This window comes from Halyomorpha halys, unplaced genomic scaffold (genome assembly GCF_000696795.3).
Source record: "Halyomorpha halys isolate HHAL.00 unplaced genomic scaffold, Hhal_1.1 Scaffold1225.1, whole genome shotgun sequence".
NCBI classification, from domain to species: Eukaryota; Metazoa; Arthropoda; class Insecta; order Hemiptera; family Pentatomidae; genus Halyomorpha; species Halyomorpha halys.
The window spans coordinates 214,473-224,256 of NW_027115738.1; the positions used below are offsets into that span (position 1 = coordinate 214,473).

At 31.8% G+C, this 9,784-nt stretch overlaps 1 protein-coding gene across 2 annotated transcripts in view; it reads right to left on the reverse strand.

Moving 5' to 3' along the window:
- Positions 1 to 9,784, reverse strand: part of exp (expansion) — a 273,694-nt gene that overhangs the window by 114,706 nt on the left and 149,204 nt on the right. Inside the window, exon 1 of one of the 2 annotated variants that reach the window (XM_014433577.2) lies at positions 3,942 to 4,086. The exons of the other annotated variant lie outside the window; for it this stretch is intronic. The gene's annotated coding sequence lies outside the window, so the exon portion shown is untranslated. Of the gene's footprint in view, positions 1 to 3,941; positions 4,087 to 9,784 lie in introns of those variants that run through there. 2 annotated transcript variants of the gene reach the window in all.

The window sequence follows — 9,784 nt, forward strand, 5'->3', positions numbered from 1 at the left end:
ATGTTGTTGTTATCTCTTTTGTTCTACAGCCCTGATAAAGACCTGAAACTCAGGTCGAAACGTCGGCATAAAATAAATAAATATGGTTTTGTTTATTTATGTTGTTCTTTGCGGACCGCACCCCCCGACCAACTTCTCCAATAATTAGTAAAATCTATTGTTGAGATGAAAGCTTGAAGAACAGATCTGTGGAATGCCGCAGCTCAACAGTACCGATTACATTAACCCTGCCACTCACCACTCAGGTTAAATAATTTTATGAAATGAAATAGATAACCTAGATATCTCAACACCATATGACTCCGTAGATAAGAACGCCGTAGATGTTTTTTAGGGATAAAATTAATTTAATAAAGTATTGAATTAGGTCTTCCTTTGGGTTTTTGTCTATGAATACTCAACGGTGGATCCTAGTGATAAAGATTTCTTATTCATTAGAGAAATTATACGATCATCGAATTTTCAAATACCCATGTAAAAAATAAGATTATTCAGATAATGAATACAATAAGTTGCACCCTTTTCTTTGAATAATTATATATAGAGAGAGAGCGAGACGATTGAAAAAATTGTACTTCCCCGACCTTTGACATGCCAAACAGTTTCCTTAGGATTATTACACACCATGTGCTTTAAAATCAAGAAATCCACTTTTACTCCATAATAAAAAACCTTGGAGTCACTTTTGACGAACACCTCTCCTAGAATAATCATATTTCCCAGACCACAAGCAAATACGTAACTATTGTTATGGATAAACAATTCCATCCCTCAGATTAAGCGTCATGTCCTGGTATCCTCTCTCGTTTTCCTCCACTTCGCCAACGGTTCCTTGGTCTAGGAGGTCATGAGACTGATCCGTAGTTGAGACTGAAGAGACTGATCAATTACTTTGTAAGATTCATCTTCGGGTTTCCGAGGCGCTCTCATGTCTCCTGTTGGTATACTGAGTTGAAGTGGCTCTATCTAACCTCCTGAAGGCAATACCTCCTTGGTATTTTCCTATTCCAAGTCTTTAAAATCAAAAACCCACCTATGCTCTTGATCTCCTCTTTCTACATCCATTCATTAAACACCAAATCCCGTCCATAGAACCGCCCCACCCCCCTCCTTCGCCATACGTGCAACCTCCTTTTGGAATTCTCTTCCCATCTCCATTCGCCAATCCTCATCCATTCTTTCCTTTCAGAAACACCTATTGTTCGCTTACTACATAACCAAACTTACGCATCAATTTGAATAACGTATTTAGCCTTATATTGATTATCATCATATATTTTTATTTAATATAATGTTTTAATGTAATTTTACGCTTTATATTATAAATTTCCAAATGTTTGCCAAACAATCAGTCCTAATGTGTGAACCATGTATTTATTCTTCTGGAACTTTTAAACGATATAAAATATTAAACAAGAGCATTAAGGATCTTTCGAAACCGTTCAACAGATAAATTTACATCATTTGGCTTGCCACATTCTAACCCCAAGCCCATCAAATTTTTACAGCTTTCTCTGAACTAGTGTTCAGAGACTACGTTCATGTCGTACGTACAAAGTTTATATCGGCAAATTTCTGATAAGATGGGATTTTATGGGAGGTTGCAAATATAATGTGGAAGCTAATTTTTCGATATGATTCAATTGACTAATTTGTATAGATATTTTATTGTAGAAGTCATATATTATATATTCATAATTTTGGTATTGCAAAGAGACTAGAAAATTATGTAACAATGCTATAAAATTAAAGCTTGTAAGCTTTGCGCCTATTAGGTTTTCGAAAGACAAGGTTTGCAAACTAGAAACATACACATTGGTCGTTGTTGGCGTTATTACTCCAAGCCAAGAATATGAGGTCAGTACACTGTTATAATTAAAAAGGAACAGAGGAGACAATGAGGGACTTAGCATTGAGGAAAGTTAACGTTCATTGAGTATGGTAAAGACTGTCATTACAGAAAGTTTAACGGTGGTATAGGACAACAATCGCCTCTCGAACAGGAAAACTATCGAAAGCTAACTGCTACTATCTGAATATAAATTAACAATAATATAAGATCCGCATTGGTGGAGAAAAAAATATTTATAGCTATCGCAACAATGAAAAAAGATTCAACAACATTAAATCACTTAAACAGATCCTTCTTTTACTGAAATTAGTAATTTTAATTAAGTAGATAATTACTTGCTATAACAAAGGTAGTGATGGGCGTGACAATAGGTAAATTATTTCAACCTATTAATTGTTACTCGTTACTTGATGTTAATTGCTACTAATACACGGCTATTCATATAGTTTTAATGAGCTTCCAATCAATTGCAAAAGATTCACTAACATGACTAAATAATAAGACCAATTTGGTCTTACGAACTTAATGAACCATCGAATTACACCCTAATCCAATCCTCACAATCCGAAATACTTCGTAAAATTTTCCTTTTTTTTTTTTTAAATTTTAAATTTATCCATAAATACCTTAATGTTCCATATGTAGTCTATCTAGCCCAAACCAGACATCACTTCTAACATAACTAACTCCCTAACCACCCAAAATCACTAGTTTCTGGCCTTGCTCCCTCTTCCCTTCCTGATAATCCTCCGGGGCGCCTGAAAAGAAGATGGCCTCAAGGCCTTCTAAAGTAGAAATGTTGCTGGAATACTACCAGAAGATAGGTTTTACACAAATCTCTCATATCATTATAGCATATCTTATCATATTTAATTGTATTTTAGCTTAAATACAGTCGTTAATATAAAAAAGTTTTGTTATTATTGAGAATATCATTGAATTTAATCTCAAAAAATAATAATAATACTGTCGTCTCGAGTAATAAAATAAAAAGTAAAATAAATAAATATTAAATCATTCAATGAAAACGCAGTCAAGTGTGCGGTATGGTAAATGACACGGAACTTCTGCTAAAGGAGATACTTTTGTCATTTAATATTCTCGGTCCAAAACCAAAGCAATATGTCTAAAAATGTTTCGATCTTAGATTTAATTGTGTTTTAACACTTTTCTTATTTTCTTTACAAAATCATGAAGACCTGACTGAATATGTGACATCACTAAGTAAATCACAAAATGATCAATTGATTTATATCAAAATTAAAAATTAGCGACATAATATTAGTAATCACAATTAAAATACACTTTTCTCAGATATGGGATTCAACCTTTACACAGATAGTATTTTATTTTTATTTTAAAGGCTTATCATAAAACTATCAGTGCAATTTATTATCCTGTGTTCCTCGAACCAATTCGAAAAAAGAAGTGATTAAAATCAAGTCAAGTAAGTACACAGATAAAATCTTAATTCTTCAAGATGAAGAACTGTGGAGCACTAACTGTAGGACAATGCGCATGATATTTTGAAAATAATCTAAATTCTAGATAGAAACTACTAACTTAGAACTCGCTCTGCTGTTAGAGGTGAAAGTTAGAGAAGGCAAGAGTGGAAGGTTGTCAAACCCTTCTAACAGTTTGGCTTTCTCATCTCATAGTCCTAGGTATGAATTGGTTATATTATGACTACACCAGACCTATGTGAAGGGTTCCTGTGATGGCACAACTGGAAGAAGTAGTGCTATAGAACTACTGTAGGCATTCCAAGGATTGAGCAAGATATCAACATGCCAATCCATTATAGTAAAAGTCTCATACTTTTCAAATTCAATTTTACCAATGTAGGGCATTAAATTACTATCAATAACGAAGTTCAATAATGAAGTTTACTGAAGTCTCAGTACCAATTTTATACATATCAATCTTATGTAAAGATAAAAAATTTATAATTGATAAATCGTCCCGATTGAGAATGGTTATTCAGTATATTAGTTCTAAAAATTAAAAAATAAATAAATAAAATAAAACTAACTTAATATGTAATAAATGATAATTATAAAACCAATTATAATTGAAAGGAAATACTCACCAATATATAAAAGAGAAATCTGGCTGGAAATGTGTACTCCGGCTATCCTTTAACGAAAACCGACGAGAGACACTGAGCTACGAACTGAGAGGACTACGAGATCACCCACGACCACAGAGACACAACACCCTCAGGGACCAAGGAGCGACTGGTCAGGGAAAGTGCCAATCCCTGGAGGAGGGAAGGCGCCTGCGCACAGCGAAGGGACCAAATTGTTAATAGTTCGATTTTCATGTTTTTAGATGGATCTCATAACTCGTATTGTATTTATTTATTTTATTCAAAAAAGTACATCCAATACTGTTCGACCAGAAGACATACATCCATCGATCGGTGTCAAAATAACATACCTAAATGATTAACATCATAGAAATATGAGATACATAATACATAAGCTTGAACAATACAATATGAATTAATTTCGAGCAGTTAAACTAATTTTGTAATTAACTAAATACAAAATATTTAAATTAAAATGAAAAGGCGATAAGCGAAAAAAACTTTATAATAATTATACGAATTTCCAATTAATAATAATAAGCTAATGAAGTCGTAATACGTATTAAGAGGATTTGATTAAAAATAAAAAATATATAATATTATACAATATTGATATAAAATATGTAACATGCTATCTCATATAAAGAATTCAAAAAAGAAAGGAGCGTTAAAATTAAAGAACAGTTAAAGGATACAATAATACAAAATTATATAAGAATACGATAAAAATAAACATCTTAGTATATTCAAATACATAATATATATAGCTAATTTAAATAGTAATATAATGAATTTAGGTCATTAAGTGATTTATAACAGTATATTTAAAATTAATTATTAAATAAAAAATTTATTTTCAAATTTTAATAAAAAAAAACCTTAAGAAGCATATGAAGTACAATTTTTTTATGTAAAAATATTTAATAATAAACACGTCACAGGTTTATTCTGTGACCTGGACGAATATTAACATGTTCGAAATTAGCCAAAACGTTAAAAGGAAATTCAAATTCCTCTAATATTTTTCCTTAAATTGTTAATCAAAGTTTATAATATTTTTTAATTATCATTTGTTTATTATTGGCAAGAATAAGAACTGGTAAGCTATCTCAAACTATCAAAATTAAAGCTAAATTTTAAAAACTAAAGGTTTTTTAAAAGCTGGAGATATAAGCGCTGTTGGAAAATTTTAGAAAAGTGATTAATAACGGTATATTTAAAGGTTATTAGTGGTTTAAAAAAAGATTTATTAGATAACGACGTCGTTAGTGAAAATAATAATTGCAAAATAAAGTAGTAAATAAAAAATTTATTTTCAAATTTTAACAAAAAAAAACCTTATGAAGCATATAAAGCACAATTGGCCAAAACGTTTTTTTTTTTTTAAATAATTTATTTATTGATATTTACAACTGTATACACATATATACAACAAGTAAATTAGCTGTAGGTGACATAGTAACATGATTAAAACATGTGGAGAATTTACCCACTGATAGAACTCCAATAACATTTCTAGAGAAGAAGATGGCCTCGAGTTCTTTTCAGACGCCTAGGAGGATTATTAGGTAATGAAGGAGAAGCCAGGTTAGAAACAAGTGGATTTGGGTGGTTGAGAAGTTTATTATGGAAGGAACGGTACCTGGTTCTGACCAAATCGGCAACATATGGAATATTGAGGTCCTAATGGATGACTTGATTTGTGACAAAGTAAGGAGCATTAAGGAGCTCAGAAAAGTTTGAATCATATAATAGATTTCAACTAGCGTGATTGACTTCTAAACATAACCTCTCCTCTTGGTCCTCTGACAGTATATACTATATTTTTTGTAGGGTTTTAGTGTAGCATTTTTCAAATTCTATCTGTTTTTAAAAATGCATTTTTATTCATTTTTCAGGATTACGAAGGGGAGATTTAGTTTTTTAATTTAATACTTTTTCAGGGTTTGAGCTGATATTGTTTCTAAACATTCCAAGAATCTCGTAGAATGATTTGAACACACTAAACACACTCTCTTTTGGCTTCACGGTAGTCCGGTGGTTATTTTAAACCCTAAACGACCAAAACTTATAAATTCTTTAAATTTTTTTATGAAATGAAAGTCTATTTTTATTCTGAGACACTTGGTTCTCCAAGAATAACAATAACAGTTTTAATAACTTTTGTCTGGCTTTTAGGAATTTTAAGGATTTTACAAAGGATTTTGGACTGTAAGGATTGGATTTTGGAGGAATTTGATGGTTTAGTGGAGCCCCAAAGCTCAACTCCGTATGTCCAGATAGGCCTTATAATAGTCATGTAGATCAGTCTTTTGTAATGGATTGGCAATTTAGACCGTTTGTCTAGTAAATGTTGCAATAGTCGGAATCTACGAGCAGTTTCTTGTCTTTTTAGTCTTGTATGAGGATTCCATGTCAGTCGTTTGTCGAAATGTAGTCCTAAGTTACGGATCTGTTCGACAGGAATAAGTGGGGTATTATTAAAAGATATTGTAGGCCAAAACGTTAAAAAAAAAAAAATTGAATAGTCCGAAACGTTCTAGAAATGCGGGATATAAAATACAGAAGCAGTAGCACCAACTACGTTTTAATCATATCACTCATTGTTGCGGGTTCATCTTAGGAGCTTTTTCAAATTTTGACATACATTAATTGCACATTTTGAACGTCACACTCTTTTGGCATAACGAAGACGAAGACATATCATTATTTTGAAGTTACACTTCAAATAAAAATTCACTTATAGTAATTTTTTAAGTATATTGAGTTGCATTAACAAATTAGTTGAGTTCTATTGATAGGGCTTACTGCTGAGACAAGGATAGCTTAGGACTTTCACTGCAGTAGTCCAGATCGCTAGGGACCGTATCGCAAGCTCTCTCCCTCATCAAGTCCTCACAGGAGCAATAGAGAAAGAAACATGAGAAGACTGAAGTTAGTTAAGAGGAGACTAAAGTTAGATAAATATAGCAACGTTGAAAAAGTGAGTGAAACTGGAAATGGCGTGGAAACCCACCCTCTCTACCTATGGGAAGTTTTATTTGTCCCAACTTTAAAACAAACATTGCGAGTATATTGGTAGATGAACGATATATCACAATCCCAAGAGGAGAAGTCTTAGGGATTGTTGAATATCATCTTGTTCCTGCCAAGAATAAAACAGTTTAACAAAACATAAAGCAGGCTTTAACTCGGAAGGTGGAAGATATCGGGCGATTTCGGCTTTCTCCTTAAATTGTTTATCAAAGTCTATAATATTTTCTATTAATCGTCGTTTTATTATAGGCAAGAATGAGAACTGGTTATTTATTTCAAACTATCAAAATTAAAAGTAATTTTTTTAAAGATAAATGTTTTTTAAAATCTAAGCCCTGTTAGAAAATTTTAATGAGGGTAAGACCAAATTGATATTAAATACCACTGAAATGTAAATTTATTTTGAGCTAGACTGTTCACACACTCTATTTTACGAAACTTGGTTATTTGAACTCAGAGGACCTCAAAAAACCGTACTAGGTCCAAGGTCGTAGAAAACCTAGGAATATGTTTGTGTAATATATAATCGATTATTAGTGCTACAATCCACTATCGAATTGTGAAGATGAGGAATGTGCGAGTCAGGGGAGCTAAAGGTTGTTTAGTTGTTAATAATGTTCTGGGGAGCGACCTCTTTGTAGAGCGTTATTGTGTAGCCTGGTAAATTTATAGCAACGCATGTCAGCCCATTAAAATACTTTTCAGGAATAGATACCTAATAGTCAATAAATGGTTTAGCATAACAAGAGCCTCAACGCAACGCTCTGGAAGAGCAGGCCGTGGCCTTGTCCAGGCCTCAAATACTTCTCTTTGCACCGACCCACCCATCAACCTTAAGATACTGCTACAGATTTGTCAAACTACAGCAAATACGCAAGCTCAAGCGTGAGGATGGGTTATTCGCTGACAGGTCATAGTACAACAGCCCAAGAGGAGGAAAAAAGGCAGTTATTTCACCGCATATTAGATTACTTCAATGTAAACTGTGTATAATTACTATTCAAAATTTATGTGTCTGCCAAGTATAGGTAGAGGGAATAAAAAAATGGCGACTGTTTCCGAATGTTAAAAAAAAATTCAATTTTACAATCGGAGCTCAATATTTTTAAAACTACAAACACTAAAAGATCACAACCGTTCCAATCGCAGGGAGGAGGTAGCTATTGCCAGATTGAGAACAGGTCATACGAGTTTAACTCATAGATATCTGATCAGTAAGCAGCCACCGCCAAAATGTCAATACTGCAACAGTGTACTTACGATAAATATTTATAGATAAATGGTTTGTTATATGGTGGCGTATTAATTGTTCTTAATCTTATAGAGGAAAATTAAATATTAATGATTTTAAAATTTTAAAAAATAGGCTTTTAACTTATAATAAAGAAAATGACCTGGGCAGAATAGCCTGCAAAAAAACTTTAAATTAATGTGAGGAAGAAATTATATTGAAGATGGCTAGAATGACCGAAACGTTGGATTGGTGAAAAATAAAGTGTTGAGACAAAAATGGATACGAATTTTTGATTTATTTAATAAATAATAACCTTGTCTCAAGAATTTGAAATAATATAATTATAGAATTATAAATATAAATGAAACAGAATTATAAAGCACGAAACATGGGCGTTGATGACCTCAGGGTTTTACGACCTAAAGCCCCAGACAACAACAATAACTAAAATATCATCACTTAAAGTAGAGTAAATTTGCTAAAATATGAGTACTAATGGAGTTATTGACGTTCAATATTTCCCAAGATATAGCTTTTTAAATTAAAACATTTCATAAAAAATGCACTGAAAAATCGGTTAGTGAATTTATTTTGAGAAATCTATATCTCAAAAACTATTCAACGTAAAAATATCAATTAGCACTCAAATTAAAGCTAGTTTAATGTAGTGTAAATTAGTCAATGACATTTATTTTCGTAGTAGTAGTAGTTTTCATGATATTTGCTAAAATAAATTGATTTATAGTTGCTTCATGAAAAATTCCAGTTCATATGCGAATATCATGAAAACTACTTCTCCTACGAAGATAAACGTCATGAACTACTTTATATTGTAATATATAGTTTATGACGTTAATGTATTAAAGTATATATAATTTGACTACTAATAGACATTTGTACGTCGAATAATTTTTGAGATTTCTCAAAATAAATTCACTAAGTAAGGATTCTTCAGTTCATTTTTTTTTATAAAATGTTGCATTTTAAAAAGCACTCCGTGACTATTGAATGAAAATAGCACTATTAGGACTCATATTTTAGTTGTTGTTTATTCAGAAATAAATAAAACCTACCGGTCATCAACGCCAATATTTTATTCATGTATACATTTAGTCTTCAATTATATAAATTAAAAAAATACATACTTTAGTAAATTTACTCTACTTTAAATAAAGTTGTCTTAGGTTTTCTAGAGTTGTTGGTTGTTTTAAAGATATAGAGCCCCAAATGAAACATTAATTTTTTTTAATGATTCGAGAAGTTTGTCGGGGGGTGCGGTCAGCAAAGAACAACATAAACAAACAAAACCATATTTATTTAATTTATGCCGACGTTTCGACCTGAGTTTCAGGTCTTCATCAGGGCATAGAACAAAAGAGATAACAACAACATTTAGAGTAACATACAATTGAAAAGGATGTTGTTGTTATGTTATGAAAAGGATGTAAATGTTGTTGTTATCTCTTTTGTTCTATAGCCCTGATGAAGACCTGAAACTCCGGTCGAAACGTCGGCATAAAATAAATAAATATGGTTTTGTTTATTTATGTTGTTCTTTGCTGACCGCACCCCC